Source organism: Heterocephalus glaber, unplaced genomic scaffold, assembly GCF_053883595.1.
Source record: "Heterocephalus glaber isolate CG9 unplaced genomic scaffold, H.glaber_assembly_v1.0 deba00000936, whole genome shotgun sequence".
Lineage (NCBI taxonomy): Eukaryota > Metazoa > Chordata > Mammalia > Rodentia > Bathyergidae > Heterocephalus > Heterocephalus glaber.
The window spans coordinates 2,299,980-2,321,167 of record NW_028258172.1 but is presented as its reverse complement, the minus strand read 5'-3'; the positions used below and the strand labels follow the sequence as shown (position 1 = coordinate 2,321,167).

Sequence of the window (21,188 nt, the reverse complement as noted above, 5' to 3'; positions counted from 1 at the left end):
ATCACAAGACATGAAATGACATGAAGAAAACTTATCTGTTATCCTTTAGTAGGATGCCATCTAAAGAAAACTTACATATTGTCCTATAGATGTATCTCAGGAGTTCATAATGTCTAGCCTCTAATTTTAGTGTGACTTTGTTTCAACTGTTTGGTGACTGAGCATCCCTAAGTGTGGTGACACTTATGACATACATCACATAAGTTTTTAAGATAACTATTATTTGACTAGTTTTCTCATGCTTGCATGACATGTAACTCTTATCACAAGTAGCTGGAGTGTAAGAGAAAGACAGATACCTGAGTCAAAAAAGATCATTACCATAAACAATATCTTAGAAGGCCTGTACACCCAGAAGGCATGAATGATATTTAGTAAACCATGAAATAACAATGAATATCATTTACATGAAACCCCTTGTCATTTAATTTCATTTTGTACCAAGAAGATTTTAAATAAAACCTTATTGTTTTTTCTCAGAAAACTTAGCCCATGACCAATGTATACCTATCATAATCAGATATTTAGCAATGTATTTCCTACAAGGTTATGAAAATTATTGGGGCCCCCTTTGTGAACAAATGCTGGAATAAATTTTTTCCAGGCAGTCATTCTTTTATTTACCAAGAGGAGTCCTGTCCCATAGTTTTCCTAAGCACAAGAGTCTTTAATTATCTAAACAAATTTTTAAATGACCTGTGAGAGCCAGATCATAACAATTAACACATTATTTTGACCAATGAAAGATTCCCAAGTTATACAGAGACAATATGTACTGTTTTTGTAAAACCAGTTGATATTATTTGGATCATATGGCAGCCTGGGGGAAACATGTCTTATAAGCCAACTCTAGTTACAGGCGAACATCTTAAAAATTCCAAAATGCCAAAAGAAAAAAGCTCAAACATAACAGCTGTACATGTTGTAACAAAGTGAACAGACAGACACACACACACATAAGACAACTTGTTTGTAAACCACAGTGCACTCAGATGTATTTGGCCAAGTTGAATTATAATAACTTTTATAATTTTTAGGTTTACAACTATAAATAAGACTAGTCAGAACTTTGTAGATTGATTAACAGAGATCTTGTAATAAGCAAAAGGAATAAAAATCTTCTACACCTGTGAAAGCAAACACCATTTTAAGATAGGCCCTAAACTGATGGTTTATCTGACTGGAATACCCAGCTACACAGGCTTTTCATCATTGCTTTTTTAAGCATAGTTGTTCAATAGCCACATGGAATTGTTCCCTCTAAAGGGACAGACTATTAAAGGTAATTTTAACTATACCCAGTGGAGGTCTACTAAGGCCAAGTTTGCATGTGGAAGAGACTAGGTGACACTCTTTGGAGTTCAGTATGAATTTAAAACTGTGAAGGAAGAAGGCCTGCCAAGGTTCCAACCTGCTGCACTGTAGATGTCTACCTATGACAGTTTTCCCATTTTGAAAGGAAACAAAGGGAAAGAAGGTATCCTTGTCTATCTCTCTTGTTCTGTGCCCAATCTAAGGAGACCCTTGGGCTTTATCTAATCCAGTGCCAGTAGTGGCTAACTAGAGAGGTGCAAGGAAGTGGCCAGAGACACGTTAGCTGTTCTTACCATTCTCTAGTTTTGCCTGAGGGCTGAAAGACAGATAAATCTGAACTAAAACTTTTACATTTACCTTTTGAGAGTTTCAGGGTTAAACCTAGACCAGTTTTCTGTATGGCTCAGTTATAAATGAAGATCACCTTTACTCTGCAAGGATTCCAGGGAGGGGAAACTCACCATTCTGGAAGCTTTGTCTTGAAATTCAGCAGCCACAGAAAAGGGAAGTACCTTGAATCAAACTGCATTATTTCTCAAGAGCAGTGCAGTGGAGAAAGGACAGATGTGTGCCTTTAAGTATGGAACAAGAACTAAATCTTAACCATCTCAGGTGTAGAAGGACAATTAAGTCAGGACCATTTCCAGAATGAACTGTGAAGGATCACAGCAAAACATATCTCCAGAGACAAAAGCTGATTGACTCCCACTGCACTGCCAAGCAGAAAAATCAAACCAATAAGCAAAGAACACAAATGGCTGCTTTTTGCCTCTTGAAAAAGAATGAAAGTGTTCTGTTTTAAAAAATTAATTTTATTGGTACATTTTAAGTATACAATATAATGACATACATCATGAGAAATTTGCATCTTTATATAATCTCTCTTGGTTCTTATTTTTTCCCCATTCCCCTGCCCTCCCTTCAACCCCTCCACCCCTCCCTATTTACAAAGAGTTTGTTTCCATTTTTTCATATTAATTCCATTCCCTTCCTTCTTTTCCCTTACCCCTCCCATTTCCCATTCCCCTTTGCCCCTTTTCTTCCTATTTCACATTATCTGTTATAACTTTTAGTCCTTATTCACACTTTCAGTATCTCACACTAGAGAAACTACTCGATACTTATACATGTGTATCCTATTTATTTCACTTTAGAGTATCACCTCAATGTGCATCCATTCAGCTATAAATGTCTCTATTTCTTATTTTTTATGGCTGAGTAGTACTCCATTTTATAAAAAATAAAAAACACATTTTCTGTATCCAGTCTCCAGTTGATGGGTAATTGGGCTGCTTCCATGTTTTAGCTATTATAATTTGTGCTGCTATGAATATGGGTGCACATATATCACTGTGGTATGATTTGTTTAATTCTTTTGGGAACATACCCAGCAGGGGAATAGCTGGCTCAAATGGGACTTCCAGTCCTAATTCTTTATCTCCATGCTGATGTCCACAGTGGTTGCACCAGTCTACACCCCCACCAGCAGTGGAGCAGGGTTCCACTTTCCCCACAGCCCAGTCAGCATTTGTTATTGGTTGTTTTCATGATAGCAGCCATTCTTTCTGGGGTGAGGTGGAATCTCAGTGTTGTTGTCATTTGCATCTCTTGAATGACCAGTGAGGTTGAACATTTTTTCATGTATTTATTTGCTATTTCTACTTCTTTGTCTGAGAAATGTCTGTTCATTTCATATTCCCATTTTTGGATTTGGTCTTTAAATATGTGAGGTCTGATTTATTAAAAATTCTTTATAGATTTGAGATAGTAGATCTTTGTCTGAGGAACAGCAGGTGGAAATTTTTTCCCACATTGTGGCTTGTCTCTTAACACTCCTTGTGGTTTCTCTTGCTGTGCAGAAGCTTTTTAATAAGAAGAGATCCCACTTGTTGTTTGTGCTAGTTCATGGGCAACTGAGGTTTTGTTCATAAAATCTTTTCCTACACCAACATCTTCAAGAGTTCTATCTAACCTCTGCTCCAGCTCATTCAGCATTTCTGTTTTAATATTTAGATTTTAAATCCATTTTGATTTTATTTTAGTGCATGGTGAGAGATATAGGCCTAGTTTTATTCACTGGCATGTTGAAACCCAATTTTTCCAGCACCATTTATTAAAGAGGCTATCTTTCCTCCAGTGAGGGTGTTTGGTTCCTTTGCCAAAGATGAAGTAGCTGAATGTGTCTGGAGTTGTTTCTGCAACTTCTAATCTGGTCTTCTGGTCCTCAGGTCTGTTTCTTTGCCTGTACCATACTGGGTTTTTTGGCCACAGTTGCTTTGTAGTATAGTTTAAAGTTGGGGGTTGTGATACCTCCTGCCGTGTGTCTGTTGTCTAGAATTCCTTTTGATATTCCAGGTCTTTTCTTCTTCCAAATGAATTTTTGGATTCTTTTCTCAAAGTTTGTGAAGTATGCTGCTGGAATTTCAATTGGGATTGTATTGAATCTATATAGTAGTTTTGGAAGTATGGCCATTTTCACTATGTTGATTCTTCCTACCCAGCAACAAGGGATGTCTTTCCATTTTCTGATATCATCTTCAATCTCACCTTTCAGAGTGCTATAGTTTTCAGAGAAGAGGTCTTTGATTTCTTTTGTTAGGTTGATTCCTAGATATTCATTTTTCTGGATACTAGTGTGAAAGGAATTGTTTGCCCTATTTCAGTTTCAGTGAGTCTGTTGTTCATGTAGAGGAAAGCTATTGATTTTTGTGTGTTGACCTTGTAACCAGCTACTTGACTGAGTTTGGTTATTAAGTCTAGAAGACTTTTGGTGGAGTTCTTGGTGTCTCCTATATAGAGCATCATGTCATCTGCAAATAATGACAATTTGACTTCTTCATTTCCTATCTTTATTCCTTTTATTTCTTTCTCTTTTCTAATTGCTGTGGCTAATGTTTCCAAAACTATGTTGAACAGAAGTGGTGATAGTGGACATCCTTGTCTTCTTCCTGGATTTTTTTTTCTCTTAAGATGCTTTATTTCCAAAACAGGTCACAACACTAAGCACTTGGCCCATGCTGCCACTGCCCAAGCTACAAACACTTGCTTGGCAGTTGTGGGTCCTCTTTAGTAGCATGTGTGAAAGTAAATAAAAATCAATACAAAACAAATACTCAAATAGTTTCCATAGCAGGACAGGTAAGTGTGACCCTTCTCCTAGTCTCCTGGCTGTGCCTGTGCCGACCCTACACTTACAAATGTCCAGAACAAGCAGTAGTTAAGTTAATGGTCCCAACCTGCAGCCAAGCTACCCTCGTGCCCACACCTAAGGCAGGCTGCATCTACACATTGATGCTGGTGGAGGCGAGCACCGTCAGGTGCCACTTCATCTCACTCTCACAGGCACAGGGCACTGGCAGGGTGCAGATGTCCTGCTCTTCCATGCCCAGCAGGAAACTGTGGTTCTGGACCCACTGCATGAGCTGCCACGCTGGTCTCAATATCACGAAGTAGATCGTCGGCCTCTGGAAGCCATGGAAAGTGGAGGCTGCAGTGATGGTGCAGGCGACCATGTTCTCAAAGAGCATCCAGTCGCCCACATGCACCTCGGGTAGGTCACAGTGCTCCATGATGTAGTCCAGGCCATCGCATGTGGGCCGCCAGATGCTGGATGAGTAGTACTTCTCATCAGGCTTGGGTCTCTTCTGCAGCAATGGCTTCACGTGTGCGTGGTCATACAGGATGCAGTTGAACGAGCCATAGACCCCATCATTCATGTAGTACATGAAGGTCTGCTCATTTGCCTCCTCCTCTTTGTCAGAGCCAGCTTGCTCCCCCCACACCAGCTTCTTGGCAATGACGTTCACTGGTGAAGGCCGACACCACATAGTACCTGCCAGGCTCGGTGATGATGCACAACCCAGAGTCCACTGGGAAGTACTTGTCCAGTGCGGGATTGATCAAACCAGTAATCTCTTCAAATTTGAGCTTCATGTCCTGGGATCCAGGATAGCCCCCTCCAATGTCCAGCACATGCATGCTGAAGCTGACCTCAGCCCCCATGTCAAAGATACACCATGAGTCCAATACGGCCTGCACAAAGATCTCAGCGTCTGTGCAGCTGCTACCCACGTGGAAGCTGACACTGATGACATTGATATTCAGCTCTTTTGCCCATTCCAAAAGGAGTCTGCTGGTTTTGAGTCTGGCATTAAATTTTACACTGAGGCAACAGACAGCTTTGGAGTTGTTGTTGGTGATCTGTAAGACCAGCTTGCCCTTAGGATGCACCCAGGCCACTTTCAGCAGCTCGACCTCGCTGTCGAAGGTCATCATCTGGACCCAACTGCTAGCCACATACATGATCTGTGACACCTGCTTAGAGGGGTTGGTGTAGGTGACCCTCTCTGGGAGCACCCCAAGACTCTGTACCAGCTGGATCTCAATCTTGCTTGCAGCAGTCAAATCCTGTGCTTATGGTGATGAGGGTCTTCATGATGGCTCTGCTGTCATTGCACTTGTCTGCATAGAATGGGGTGACTTGAGGGAGAGCTTTCAGCCAGCACAGATGCTTCTTGAAAATGTCCCCCAGGTCTGAGACATAGAAGGCATCCTTGTCATTGGAGGATAAGACCTCATTGATCTTCTGGTCCAGGATGTCCTTGGCTGTGAAGCCCTCATCGAGGAAATAGCAGTTGAACTACTCACTGCAGGAGATTATCATGGTTTCACCACACCTCGCACACAAGGAGGTGGACCACTAAGAGACAGAATCCAGGCCAGTGTGGCCTTAGAGCAGCAGATGAAATGTTCTGAGAAGTCACTTCAAGGTCGCCACAAGCAGGAAGCAGGGCCACTGACTACTCCTAAGGACAAATATGATGGTGTGAGGTCCCAATGTTCACTCCTAGATTCCAGGATTCCACAAGCAAGGAGCCTCAGACCCAACACTGTTCTCCCCAACACCACACTGAAATTCCTTCAGAGGCCTGGGGTGGCGTGGGCCAGGCCCATGGGAGTGCCAGAGTCAAGAACAGGCAAAGACCAAGCCAGGACCAAGCCAGGACCAGGCCACAGTGCTGGGATGCCCGAGGTCCTATTGCCTCACTGCACCCACCCAAGACACCTACCTGAGATGGTACTGAGCTGCTGGCTGAGGGCGGCCGGCGGTGGCAGATTCAGCAACTGACATTCTTCCTGGATTTAGTGTGAAGAATTTCAGTTTTTGACCATTTAGTATGATGTTGGCTGTTGGTTTTTCTTAGATGGCTTTTATCAGATTGAGGTAGAGACCATTTATTCCATTTTTTTGTAGTGTTTTTGTCATAAATGCATGTTGGATTTTTGTGAATGATTTTTTGCATCTATTGAGATGATCATATGGTTTTTGTCCTTGGCTCTATTGATATAGTGTATTACCTTGATTGATTTGCATATGTTGAACCATCCCTGCATCCCTGGAATGAATACAACTTGGTCAGGGTGTATGATCTTCTTTAAGTTCTTCTGCATTTTATTTGCCAGTATCTTATTAAGGATTTTTACATCTATGTTCATTACTGAGATTGGTCTATAGTTCTCTTTTGCAGTTCGGTCTTTCTCTGCTTTGGGGATCAAGATGATGCTTGCTTCCAGGAAAGAATTTGGGAGTATTGCTTTCCTTTCAATTTCATTGAAGAGTTTAAACAGTAGTGGCAGTAGTTCCTCTCTAAATGTCTTGTAGAAGTCAGCAGTGAACCATCATGACCCAGGCTTTCCTTAGTTGCTAAATTTTAAATTCTATTTTCAATTTCATTGATTGATATTGCATTGTTTAGAAATTTTAGATCTTCTTTGTTCAACTTTGGTAATTCATACTTATCTAGGAATCTGGCCATTTCTTCTGTGTTTTCCATCTTATTGGTGTATAGGTTCTCAAAGTAGGTATTGATGATCCTCTGGATTTCTGCTGGATCTGTTGTAATTTCATCCTTTTCATTCCTAATTGCATGGATTTGGACCTTTTCTTTCCTTTTTCTGATAATTTTGGCTAAGAGTTTGTCAATTTTGTTTATTCTTTTGAGGAACCAACTCTTGGCTTCATTGATTTTTTGTATCATTCTCTTAGTCTCCATTGCATTGATTTCTCCTCTGATCTTTATAATTTCCTTCTGCTCTGATTTTTATAATTTCCTCCATTCTATGGGCTTTGGGTTTGTCCTGCTCTTCTTTTTCTAGAATCTTAAAGTTCAGCATCAGGTAGGTAATTGAGCTCACTCGGTTATCCTAATATGAGTATTCACTGCTCTGAACTTCCATCATAAGACTGCTTTCATTGTGTCCCATACACTCTGATATGTTGTATTGTCATTGTCATTTAATTGTAGGAACTGTCTGATACCATCTACATATCTACATATTGCAAGGCTGTGACTTGGGAAAAACTATAGTATTTCCTTTTATCAAATCAGGGTGTAGGGATGTCCTATTTTTCCCGATAAATAGTTGACAATTGAAAATAATTGAAGGACTTAGTTCTCATGTTTCTTAGACCTTCAAGAATACATGCCTGAAAACGTCTGCTACTTTAATATCCTATCTGATTGGCAGGCCATTGAGAGTTTTTTTTATAGGAATTGCTTGTGTTCTAGTAGAAACCAGTTGTTCCCCTGGCTGCCTGTCCTTTTCGAGATTTCAAAATAAAAATAACTGTCTCTATACACAGTCGCAACTTGTAATACAACTTGTCTCTCATTAGAAATCAATGTTTGATTTAAGAGCAACATTACATCTTTTTAATCTAGTCCATAGGTCTCAGAAAGTCCTCTAAAGACCTCAATGTACATATCAGGGTCATCTGAAAACATTTTTAGGTCTCATATAATCTGTCTTAGATCACTGAGAGAAAAAGACATGTGAACACAGGTAGTCCCATACTTGTCATTTACTTCCTGCAAGAAATGTTGTCTTTGAGGGAGCGGAACAACTTAGCTAAGGATGGATATAGCCTCATACAGATTAATTATGGCTCGCCTAGAAATTCCACCCTCAGCACATGGCAATCAAGGAGTACAGTTGCTTTGGAAACTTTGTTCACAGGTGCTCAAGGGCAAGGAGTAGTCTCAGCCTTAGAGGTACTGCATGTCTCAAAGGTGAGGTGTCTCTCATTTTTCTATGGCCCACATTTACATTTGAACATAAGCAAGAATTACTTCTTGGTGTAAAGAAAATCTCAACATAAGATGATTTTGACCATTTTCTCTCTTTTGCTGTGTAATTCTAATTGTGAGATAGCATCATAGTACTTTCCTCTGTGTACTTGGCTTTAGGAGATAGGCACCCCACATTCAGGTGTAGAGAAATACTAAATTGCTCCTTAATATATTCCAAGAGTAAGAGTTCAGATATGGAGTTCCTAATCTGAAACAAGAGAAATAAATATGGCATCCCATAAGTCTCTACTTGATTCCTGTGCCCTGTAGGGTGTCCCCAGGGTGTCCCCCAAGGTTTATACCACTCCAGGGTAAGTAGCTACCATCTGGAGAGCAAACCAGAAAATAAAACTGGACTGGGATATCTATCCTTTACCAGTGCATGATCTTATCTTCCTCAGGTAACTCATATCCTTACTCCAGTAGCTACTCTCAAATCACAAGTTACAACTGACTTCAGCCATAACAATCATGTTTAGAGAATTTATTATTGCTAGCAAACAAAGAGATTGAAATCATTGCTATCTAATTCCTGGAAAGACAGAGAGGAAAACAAGTCAACACTCAAATTTTGGCACTTTTCCTGCAAAAGAGACCACCTGTAGAGGTGGTAAGTCAGGACCCTAGGGCAGAGAAAGCTCTGAAAAATTTCTGTTGTCTGTCCAGTCATTTAGGCAGCTTTTATTAACAGCAATACAAGGCTACTCCTTTAAGGTCCATTTTAAATTCACTAAGTATTTGAAACTCATAGGTCCTTCTAGCAGCCACAATCTACATAGTAAAGACACTCTTATGGATGTCCTATACATGCATGAATGAAGAGAAAGGCTGCCTAAGACAGTCCCATATTCTAGTTAATGAGTAAAAACACAAATGCAAATTACTGATTGCTATTTTCCCTAGTGTAAGACACAAAAGTTGTGAGTTGCCTTAGTCTGACTTTCTGGAAGGAGGAGTGGTCTGACTACAAGGGACTTTCAAATGAACTCCCTCCCGACAAGTTGGTGAAAAGTTTAAGTGGAGTTTTTAACTCAGTAGTAGAAAGAAAAAAGCCCAAATAAAGCTCAAGCTGGTTAAATATCCCCAAAAATTACCATACAGCATTTTATAGCCCACAACCAATGATCCAAAGTCCATAACTTATCAGAAAAGGCATTTTTCTCCCCTACACAAATAAATGATGAAGACTATGCCTAGGGGGGAGAAAAGTTTCAGGTATTTTTGCTCTTTCAAAGATTTGTTTTGTACATTTGTCTAGAGGTCTTACTAGTAGTAGAGAAAGCAGTCCAAACCTGTAGCTCAACTCTTAATGGAGGCTTAAGAATGGACTCTGATGGCATCATTTCAGATCACTCTGAGAAAGATGATATCTGATGATGACTGATACAGTTCCCCTTTCACCTCACTGAGGAGTCCAGATAGAGACAAGATGTGGGGATTTTCTGCTGATTACCTGGATGAACTGTTGGGAGCTAGTTTCTTCTGAGGGAACTTTGGGTATCTGCCAGAGGGTAGTCCTGGCCATAACCCCTCAGTTGTCACCTCAGTTTCTGCTAGTTCCAAGCAATCAGAGAACTGTCTCAGAAAGGAACCCAATTGCCTATCTGGTCAATGTTCCACCTGCCATTGGTGTCAATAGGAGTGGGGATTCACCAGAGGGAAACTGGAGAAACCTGTCCTCTGCTTTGAGAGTGGCAGCTGGCCTAAAGGCAATTATAAGCTGGCAGAGTAACCACTGTTTGGTATTCTACAAGGGACAGATAAAAGCCTGAACTGGCTTTATCTGAGGCTATTTTATAAGAGACCCATTTTGCAACATTTTTAAGCAACTAAATCCAAATGCAACACATACAAAACAAGAATAAAATGTAATTTTAACAAAAGACAATGCATAAGATAAGCAAGAAATTTGCAAACATTTAAAACACACAACTTAAAATTAAGACACTTTTGAAACAAAAGCCAAAACAAAGGACAGAATTTATGAAACAGAAACCAGAATCTATGAAACAAATAGCCAGAGCCTATGAAACAAAATGTTACATTCTATGAAGCAAAAAGACAAAGTTAGAACCTATGGAAGAAAAGCAAACTCTTACCTCTGATGAGTAATCTCAGTGGAAGACCTCCAAAATGATATAGGGGAATGTAACTCCCAAACCTACTAGATATCTGAAACATGAGTTCATGTTCTCTAAAACTGAAGAATGATTTCTAGGAACAACAGAGGTTAAGAGTAGGAAAAATTTATTGAGAGAAAGAAAGCTTTTGTCTAAGACACACAGAAGGGGGACCAGAAAGTGGGTTGCCCCTAATTTGCATCTCTTGAATGACAAGTGATGTTGAACATTTTTTCATATAGAGGGTTGAATGGAACATGTTTTCATGTATTTATTTATTATTTCTACTTCTTCGCCTGAGAACTGTGTATTAATCTCAATGCTCATTTTTGCATCCGGTCTTTAAATTTGGGGGTCTGATGTTTTTTAATTCTATATATGTTCTAGATATTAGTCTTTTGAGGAACCACTGGCAAAAATTTTTCCCACTCTGTGGGTTGTTTTTGCCTCTGATGGTGATTTCTTTTGGTGTGTAAAACCTTTTTAATAAGATCAGGTCCTGATTGTTGATTCTTTGTATTATTTCCCATGTGGGCAGGGTTTTGTTCTTGAAGTCTTGTCTGCTCCTATGTCCTCAAGCATTCAACCTATTCTCTCTCCTAGAAGATTTAGTGTTTCTGCTTTAATATTTAGATCTTTGATTCACTTTGATTTTAGTTTAGTGCATGTATAGAAACATGGGTCTAGTTTTAGTCTTTGCCATGTAGAAAACCAGTTTATCCAGGAGCACTTATTAAAGAGGATGTCATTCTTCCAGTGAATGTATTTGGCCTTTTTGTGTTATGTGTATTTCTGCAGCTTCTATTCTATTCCACAGATCCTCAGGTCTGTTTTTCTCCCAATATCATGCTGTTTTTAATGACTGTAGCTCTGTATTATAATTTCAAGTCAGGGATTATGAAGCCTCCTGCCTTGCTTTTGTTGCCCAGAACTGTTTTTGCTATTCTAGGTTTCTTTTTATTCCAAATGAACTTTAAGAATGGTTTCTATTGTTCTGTGAGGTATTATAATGGTAATTTGATTGGGGTTGCATTTAATCTGCATAACAATTTCTGAAGTAAGGCTATTTTCACTATGTTTGTTCTTCCTACACATGAGCAAGGGGTATCTTTCCATTTTCTGATATTCTATTCAATCTGCTTATTCAGATTACTGCTAATATTCAAAGTAAATATCTATTACTTCCTTATGAGATTAATTTCTAAGTAGTTCAGGTTTTTTATGCTTTTCTGCAGGAAGTTTTTACACTAAATGCTCTCTCAGTGTGTTCCTGTAAAGCAATGCAATGGATTTTTTGTATGTCCTTTTATTGGTACATTTCAGGTGCACAGTATAATGACATTCATCATTGGATATATGCACCTTTATGTACTATCTTGGTTCTTATTCTTCCCCATTCCCCTGCCCTCCTTTCAATCCCTCCATCTCTCCCTATTTACAAAGACTTTGTTTCCTTCTTTTCATTTTCTCATATTAATTCCATTCACTTCTTTCCTTTCCCATACCCCTGCCACTTCCCCTTCCCCTTTGCCCCTTTTCTTCCTATTTCACATTATCTAATATACCTTTTAGTCCTTATTTACACTTTCAGTTTCTCACACTAGAGAAACTATTCAGTATTTACACGTGTGTGTCCTATTTATTTCACTAAAGAGTATCATCTCAATGTGCTTCCATTTAGCAATAAATATCTCTATTTTCTTGTTTTTGATGACTGAGTAGTACTCCATTAAAAAAACCCACATTTTCTTGATCCAGGCTCCAGTTGATGGGCATTTGGGCTGTTTCCAAGTTTTAGCTATTACTAACTGTGCTGTTGAGAACGTGGGTGCACACATATCACTGTGGAATGATTCTTTTAATTATTTGGGGAAGATACTCAGCAAGGGAATAGCTGGGTCAAATGGGACTTCCTGTCCTAGTTCTTTGAGGTATCTCCATACTGATTTCCACAGTGGTTGCAACAGTCTACACTCCCACCAGCAATGGAGCAGTGTTCCTCTTTCCCCATAGCCCTGCCAACATTTGTTATTGGTTGATTTCATAATAGCAGCCATTCGTTCTGGAGTGAAGTGGAATCTCAAGGTTGTTTTCATTTGCATCTCTTGAATGACCAGTGATGTTAAACATTATTTCATATGTTTATTTGCCATTTCTATTTCTTTGTGTGAGAAATGTCTGTTCATATCAGATGACTATTTTTGGATTGAGTCTTTAAATTTGGGAGGTCTGAGTTTTTTAAGTTCTTTATAGATTCGAGATAGTAGACCTTTGTCTGAGGGACCGCAGGTGAAAATTTTTTCCCATATTGTGGGTTGTCTCTTCACACTGCTGGTGGTTTCTCTTGCTGTGCAGAAGCTTTTTAGTAAGAAGAGATCCCACTTGATTGTTTATGCTAGTTCACGGGTAACTGAGGTTTTATTCATAATGCCTTTTCCTACACAAATGTCTTCAAGAGTGCTACCTAACCACTGTTCCAGGAGTTCAGTGTTTCTGTTTTTATATTTAGATCTTTAATCCATTTCAATTTTAGTTTAGTGTGTGGTGAGAGATATAGGTCTAGTTTTAGTCTTTGGCAAGTTGAAACCCAATTTCTCCAGGATCATTTATTAAAGAGGCTATCTTTCCTCCAGTGAGGGTGTTTGGCTCCTTTATCGAAGATGAGATGGCTGAGTGTCTGGGGTTGTTTCTGCATTTTCTAATCTGTTCCACTGGTCCTCAGGTCTGTTTCTTTGCCAATATCATGCTGCTTTAATCACTGTATCTTTGTAGTATAGTTTCAAGTAGGGGGTTGTAATACCCCTTGCCATGCCTCTGTTACCTAGAATAGCTTTTGCTATTTTTGGGTCTCTTCTTTTTCCAAATAAATTTTTGGCTTGTTTTCTCGAGGTCCATAAAGTATGCTGCTGGGATTTCAATTGGGATTGCACTGAATCTATATAGCAATTTTGGAAGTATGGCCATTTTCACTATGTTGATCCTTCCTACCCAGGAGCCAGGGATGTCTTTCCATTTTTTGATATCCCCTTCAATCTCTTTTTTCAAAGTGCTATAGTTTTCAGAGAAGAGGTCTTTGATTTCTTTTGTTAGGTTGATTCCTAGGTATTTCAGTTTTTTGGATGCTATTGTGAAAGGAATTGTTTGGTCTATTTCCTCTCAGTGAGTCTGTTGGTGTAGAGGAATGCTAGTGATTTTTTTGTGTTGACCATATATCCAGCTACTTTACGGAATTTGGTTATTAAGTCTAGAAGACTTTTGGTGGAGTTCGTGGGGTCTTTGATATAGAGTATCATGTCATCTGCAAATAATGACAATTTGACTTCCTTAGTTCCTATCTTTATTTCTTCTATTTCTTTCTCTTTTCTAATTGCAATGGCTGATATTTCCAAAACAATATTGAACAAGAGTGGTGATAGTGGATATCCTTGTCTTATTTCTGATTTCAGTGTGAAAGATTTCAGTTTTTGACCATTTAGCATTGGCTGTTGGTTTTTCATAGATGGCTTTTATCAGATTGGGGTAGAGACTGTCTACTCCGAATTTTTATAGGGTTTTTATCATAAATGCTTGTTGGATTTTGTCAAATGTTTTTTCTGCATCTGTTGAGATGATCATTTTGTTTTTGTCCCTGGCTCTACTGATATAGTGTATTACATTGATTGATTTGCATATGATGAACCATCCCTGCATTCCTGGGATGAATCCCACTTGATCAGGGTGTATGATCTTCCTGATGATCTTCTGTGTTCTATTTGCCAGTATCTTAGTAAGGATTTTTGCATCTATGTGCATTACTGAGATTGGCCTATAGATCTCTTTTTTGGTTGGGTCTTTCTCTGCTTTAGGGATCAAGGTGATACCTGCTTCCAGGAATGATTTCAGGAGTATTGCTTCCCTTTCAATTTCATTTAAGAGTTTAAACAGTAGTGTCAGTAGTTCCTCTCTAAATGTGTTGTAGAATTCAGTGGTGAAGCCATCAGGACCTGGGCTTTTCTTGGTTGGTAAGTTTTTAATTACATTTTCAATTTCATTGATTGATATTGGGTTGTTTAGAATTTTTAGGTCTTCTTCCTTCAACTTTGGTAATTCATCTGTATTTAGGAATCTGTCCATTCCTTCTGTGTTTTCCATCTTATTGGCATATAGGTTCTCGAAGTAGGTATTTATGATCCTCTGGATTTCTGGTGGGTCTGTTGTAATTTCACCCTTTTCATTTCTAATTGCATGGATTTGGGCGTTTTCGTTCCCTTTTCTGATAACGTTGGCTAAGCATTTTTCAATTTTTTTGATTCTTTCGAAGAAGCAACTCTTGGCTTCATTGATTTTTTTGTATTGTTTTCTTAGTCTCCATTGCATTGATTTCTGCTCTGATCTTTATAATTTCCTCCCTTGTATGAGCTTTGGGTTTGTCCTGCTCTTCAATTTCTAGACCCTTGAGGTTCAGCATCAGGTTGTTTCACTGGGCTTGCTCTGTTTTCCTAATATGAGTATTCACTGCTATAAATTTCCCTCATAAGACTGCTTTCATTGTGTCCCATAGATTCTGATATGTTGTGTTGTCATTGTCATTTAATTGGAGGAACTCTCTGATTTCTTAATTTCCTCTGTGACACATTGATTATTCAGAAATGTGTTGTTCAATTTCCATGTGCTTATGAAGTTTTTGCAGTTTCTTTTGCTGTTGATCTCCAATTTCATCACACTTTGGTCTGATAATATACAGGGGATAACTTCAATTCCTTTGCACTTACCTAAATATGTTCCATGAGCGAGTATGTGGTCTGTTTTGGAGAACGACCCGTGTGCACCTGAAAAGAATGTGTATTCTGATTTTGTGGGGTGGAAGACTCTGTAAACATCTGTTCAGTTCATATGTTAAAGAATCTGATTGAGTTCTAGTATTTTGTTGTTTGTTTTTTGTCTTGTTGGTCTATCTATGTTATAATGGGGTATTGAGGCCCCCCTACTATTGTATTAGTACTTATATGCTTTTTCATGCCCATTAGTATTTGTTTTATATAGTTACGTCCACTAGTTTTTGGTGCGTAGATATTTATGATTGTCATCTCTTCCACTTAGATTGTTCCCTTTACAAGGCTATAGTGTCCTTCTTTGCCTCTCTTAATCAGTGTAGGTTTGAAATCCACTTGATCTACAAAGAGAATAGCTACTCCTGCTTTTTGGGGAGGTTCTGGTTGCATGGAGTATTGTTTTCCACCCTTTAACTTTCAGTTTATGAGTTTCATTTTGAATTAAGTGTGTTTTGTCTATGCAGCATATTGTTGGATCTTGCTTCTTGACCCATTCTGCCAGTCTATTTCTTTTGATTGGTGAGTTGAGACCATTAACCTTGATGGTTATAACTGATACGTATTGAGTTATTATTGTCATGTCTTTTTATTTTTGTTTGATCCTCCCCCTTTCTTTTAATTGCTTGTTGTGCCCTGTGGATTCCTTCTGCTGGGCTTTCTGGGTTTGTGATCCTCATTGTCTTTTCCTAGTATTTTGTCTAAAATTTTCTGGAGTGCTGGTATTGTATTCATGAAGTTCCTAAGGTGCTCTTTGTCATGAAAGCATCTTATTTCACCATCAATTTTGAAAGATAGTTTTGCAGGGTACATCAGTATGGGTTGGAGATTGTTTTCCTTTAGGGCTGGAAACACATCACTCCAAGCTCTTCTTGCCTTGAGGGTTTGCACTGAGAAGTCTGCTGTGATTCTGATGGGCTTTCCTTTGTATGTGATTTGTTTCCTTTCTCTAACTGCTTTTAGAAATTTGCTCTTCTGTTGGGTTTTTGAATCTTAACAAGTATATGCCTATGTGTAGATTTTTTTGATCAAGGCTATTTGGAGTCCTACATGCCTCACTTATCTGTATGTCAAATTCTTTTCCCCTGCTTGGGAAGTTTTCTCCCATTACTTCTGTGAACAGATTTTTTATGTCATCTGCATTCTCTCCTGCTTCTTCATTGACTCCAATCGGTCTTATGTTATTTTTCTTTGCATCATCTAGCAGCTGCTGGATTGATTTCTTGTGGTCCCTTACAATTTTAAAGAATTTTTTCTTTTCCTGGTTACTAATTGCAATCTTATCTTCTATATCAGAAAATCTTCACATTGGCTCATTCTGCTGCATAGAGTTTCAATGGAGTTTTTAATCTCCTGGAAATCTGTTTGCCTCTGTTTAATGGATTCAATTTGTTTCCTATGTTGGGATTACATCATGTTCCTCAGCTCCTCTCTTTTTTTTACCTGTATCCTCTCTAGATTTATTAATCATGTCTTGCACTATGGGCACAATCTTTGCTATTATGTGAGAAATTATTGCTGATTTCATTTTTTCCACATCCTCTTTCATCGCTAGTTCAGGGAGTCCAGGTTGTTGAGTATCAGAGTGTTCCATCTCCTTTCCCTTTGGGGTTGCTGTAGCTAATCTGGAAGTCTGGTTCTGAGGTTTGTTTACCTGTCTACTCATTTTGACAGGTGGGGTATGGGGGGTGTGTTCCTGGCACCCACATGACTCACCTCCTCTGTGCTGGGAGCTGTGGCACACCTACTGAGAACCCTCGTCCATGCTAGCAGCTGCAGCTTGCCTACCCGGAAGCCTCCTCCTGGCTGGGAGCTGTGGCACACTGACCTGGAAGTCTCCTCTGGGATTGGAGCCCTGGCACGCTGACCCAGAGGCTGCCTCTGTGCTGGGATCTGTGGCAGGCCTGCCCGGAAGCCCTGTCCATGCTGGGAACCATGGCACACCTACCCAGAAGACTCCTTCTTGCTGGGAGCTGTGGAAAACTGACCCAGAGGCCTCCTCTATGCTGGGAGCTGTGGCATGCCTACCTGGAAGCCTTGTCCATGCTGGGATCCATGGCACACCCACCTGGAAGCCTCCTCCTTGCTGGGAGCTGTGGCACACTGACCCAGAGGCCTCCTCTGTGCTGGGAGCCATGGTATGCTTACCCAGAAGCCTCGTCCATGCTGGGAGCCATGGCACACCCACCCAGAAGCCTCCTCCTGGCTGGGAGCTGTGGCACACTGACCTGGAAGTCTCCTCTGGGATGGGAGCTGTGGCACGCCGACCTGGATGCCTCCTCTGTGCTGGGAGCCATGACACGCCTACCCAGAAGCCTTGTCCATGCTAGGAGCCATGGCAACCCACCCAGAAGCCTCCTCCTGGCTGGGAGTTGTGGCACACTGACCTGGAAGTCTCCTCTGGGCCAGAAGCTGTGGCACACCAACCTGGAGGCCTCCTCTGTGCTGGGAGCCATGGTACACCTACCCAGAAGCCTTGTCCATGCTGGGAGCCATGGTACACCCACCTGAAAGCCTCCTCCTGGCTGGGAGCTGTAGCACACTGACCTGGAAAGCTCCTCTAGGCTGGGAGCCATGGCACACTGACCCAGAGGCTTCCTCTTGCTATTGATTTTTGAGTGTTCACTTTGTATCAAGCTACATTACTGAATTTGGTTATTAAAATTTTAAAAGCTTTTTGGTGGGGGTTTTGGGGTCATCTATGTAGAGTATCATGTCATTTTCAAATAATGATAATTAAAGTTCTTCCTTTCCTATCTTTATTCCTTTATTTCCTTCTCTTGACTTATTTCTCTGGGTAATATTCCCAGAACTATATTGAATAGGAGTGGTGAGAGTGAACTCTTTATCTTATTACTGATATTAGAGTGAAAGCTTCCAATTTGACCATTTAATATGACATATGACATTGGCTGTTGGTTTGACAGAGATGGTTTTAATCAGATTGAGATAAAAACCCTATTCCAATTTTCTGTAGTTTTTTAAATCATGAATGGGTGTTGGACTTTTGTCAAATACTTTTTCTGTGTCTCTTGAGGTGATCATGTGATTTTTGTCTTTGTCTCTGTTCATATAGTGTATTACATTTATTGATTTGTATATGTTGAACCATTCTTGCATCACTGGGATGATGGTCATGGAGTATAAACTTTTGATGATTTGTTGCATTCTGTTTGTCAGTGTCTTATTAAGGATTTTTGTGTGTATGTTCATTAGTGAGGTTGAAATCTAATTCTCTTTTTCCATTGGGTCTTTCTCTGGTTTTGGTATCCTTGCTTCCAGGAATGATTTTGGATGTATTGCTCCCCTTTCAATTTCAAAGAGTTTGAAGAATAGTGGCATGAGATCTCTAAATTTCTTGTAGAATTCAGCAGTGAAATCTTCGGGACCTGAGCTTTTCTTTGTTTGCAAGTTTGAAGTTAAAATTTCAAATTCATTGGTTGATATTAGGTTATTTAGAATTTTTATATCTTCTAATTTAGCTTTGTTAATTCATATATATGTATGTAGGAATCTGTCCATTTCTTCCGTGTTTTTTATCTTATTCAAGTACAGGTTCTCAAAGTAGGTCTTGATGATATTCTGAATTTCTACAGGATCCATTGTGATTTTACCCTTTTTCTTCCTAATTGCATGAATTTGAGTCTTTTCTTTCATTTTTAAAGGTTGGCTAAGGGCTTCTAAACCTTATTTAATCTTTCAAAGAATGAACTCTGATTCGAGTCTTTTCATTGTTTTCTTATTCTCAATGTCATTAATTTCTGCTCTGACCTTCATAATTTCTTCCCTCATATGAGCTCGAGCTTGACTTCTTCTTTTTCTAGATGTTTGGGCTTCAACTTTAGGTTGTTTATTTGAGCTTGTTCTGTTTTCCTGATATGAAAATTTACCACTATAAATTTCTCTCTTAGAACTACTTTCATTGCATCAAATAAGTTCTGGTATGTTTTATAGGAATTATCATTTAATTGTGTATACTGGCTATTTTCTTCTTTAATTTCATTTGTGACCCATTGGTTGTTAAAGAGGGTGTTATTTAATTTCCATGTGTGTATGCAATTTTTGTTGGTTTTTTTTGCTGTTGATTTCCAGTTTCATTGCATTATGGTCAAATATGCATAGGATAATTTCAATTTCTTTGCATTTACTTAAGCATATTCTATGGGCTGGTATGTGGTCCACTTTGGAGAATATTCCATGTGCACCTGAGAAGAATGTGTATTCCTATTTTGTGAGGTGGAGAACTGTAGACATCAACTAGAGTACATTTGTTCACAGATTAGGCTCAGTTCTGATACTTCTTTGTTAATATTTTGTCAGTTCATCTGTCTATTTGTGACACTGCGGTATTGATATCCCACATTTCAATTTTATTAGTGCTTATTTGATATTTCATGTTCATTAATATTTGTTTTATAAATTGTGCTGCTATAAACATAGGTGCACATATATTGCTGTGGTATGATTCTTTTAATTCTTCGGGGAAGATACCCAGTAGGGGAATAGCTGGGTCAAATGGGACCTCTAGTCATAGTTCTTTGAGGTATCTCCATATGGATTTCCACATATAAATAAAAAAAATTTGTTTTACATAGTTGAGTACTCTAGTATTTGATGCATATATATTTATGATTATTATCTCTTCCTCTCAGATTGTTCCCTTTACAAGTGTGTAGTAACCTTCTTTGTCTCTCTTAGTCAGTCTTGGTTTGAAATTCACTTAGTCTGCAAATAGAATAGGTGTCCCTGCTTTTTTCTGATTCCTGTCCCATGAAAAATGTTTTCCATCCTTTGACATTCAGTCTATTAATTTCTTTTTCAATTAAATGTGTTTGTTGTATGCAGCACATTGTTTTTTTAAATTCTTTTATTGGTACATTTTAGGTATACAGCACAGTCACATTCACATTTCTCATTGGGAACTTGAACCTTTACATGATGCATCTTGGTTCTTATTTTTTCCCCATTCCTAGCTCTCCCTTCACTCCCTCCACCCTTCCCTATTTACAGACTTTGTTTCCATTTTTTTCCATTTCTCATAATTTTTCCTTTACCCTCCTTCCTTTCTCCTGGCCCTCTCACTTCCCCTACCCATTTGGACCTTTTCTTCCTATTTTGAATTATCAATTATTGATTCTAATCATTGGTACATTTTAGGTATACAATATAATGACATTTATCATTGGAAATTTGCACCTTTACATAATCTCTCTTGGTTCTTATTTTTCCCCCTTCCCATGCCCTCCCTTCAACCCCTCCATCCTTCCCTATTTACAAAGACTTTGTTTCCATTTTTCCATTTTCTCATATTAATTCCATTCCCTTCTTTCCTTTCCCCTACCCCTCCCACTTCCCATTCCTCTTTTCCCCTTTTCTTCCTATTTCACATTATCTATTATACCTTTTAGTCCTTATTTACACTTTCAGTTTCTCACACCAGAGAAACTGTTTGTTATTTATACATGTGTGTCCAATTTATTTCACTTAAGGGTATCGCCTCAATGTGCATCCATTTAGCTATAAATGTCTCTAATTTCTCATTTTTTATGGCTGAGTAGTACTCCATTTTATTAAAAAAACTCCACATTTTCTTTATCCAGTCTCCAGTTGATCAGCATATGGGCTGTTTCCAAGTTTTAGCTATTACAAATTGTGCTGCTATGAACATGAGTGCACATATATCACTGTGGTGTTTTGGGGGGGGGGTTCTTTTGGTACTGGGGATCAAACTCAGGTCCTTGCGCTTGCGCAGCAGGCAGCGAAACCACTGAGCTAAATCCCCAGCCCATTGTGGTATGATTCTTTTAATTTTACTT

General features: G+C 39.1%; 1 pseudogene; it reads right to left on the bottom strand.

Moving 5' to 3' along the window:
* Positions 1 to 2,105: 2,105 nt before the first annotated feature.
* Positions 2,106 to 5,977, bottom strand: LOC101714406 (ornithine decarboxylase pseudogene; annotated as a pseudogene).
* Positions 5,978 to 21,188: the final 15,211 nt, after the last annotated feature.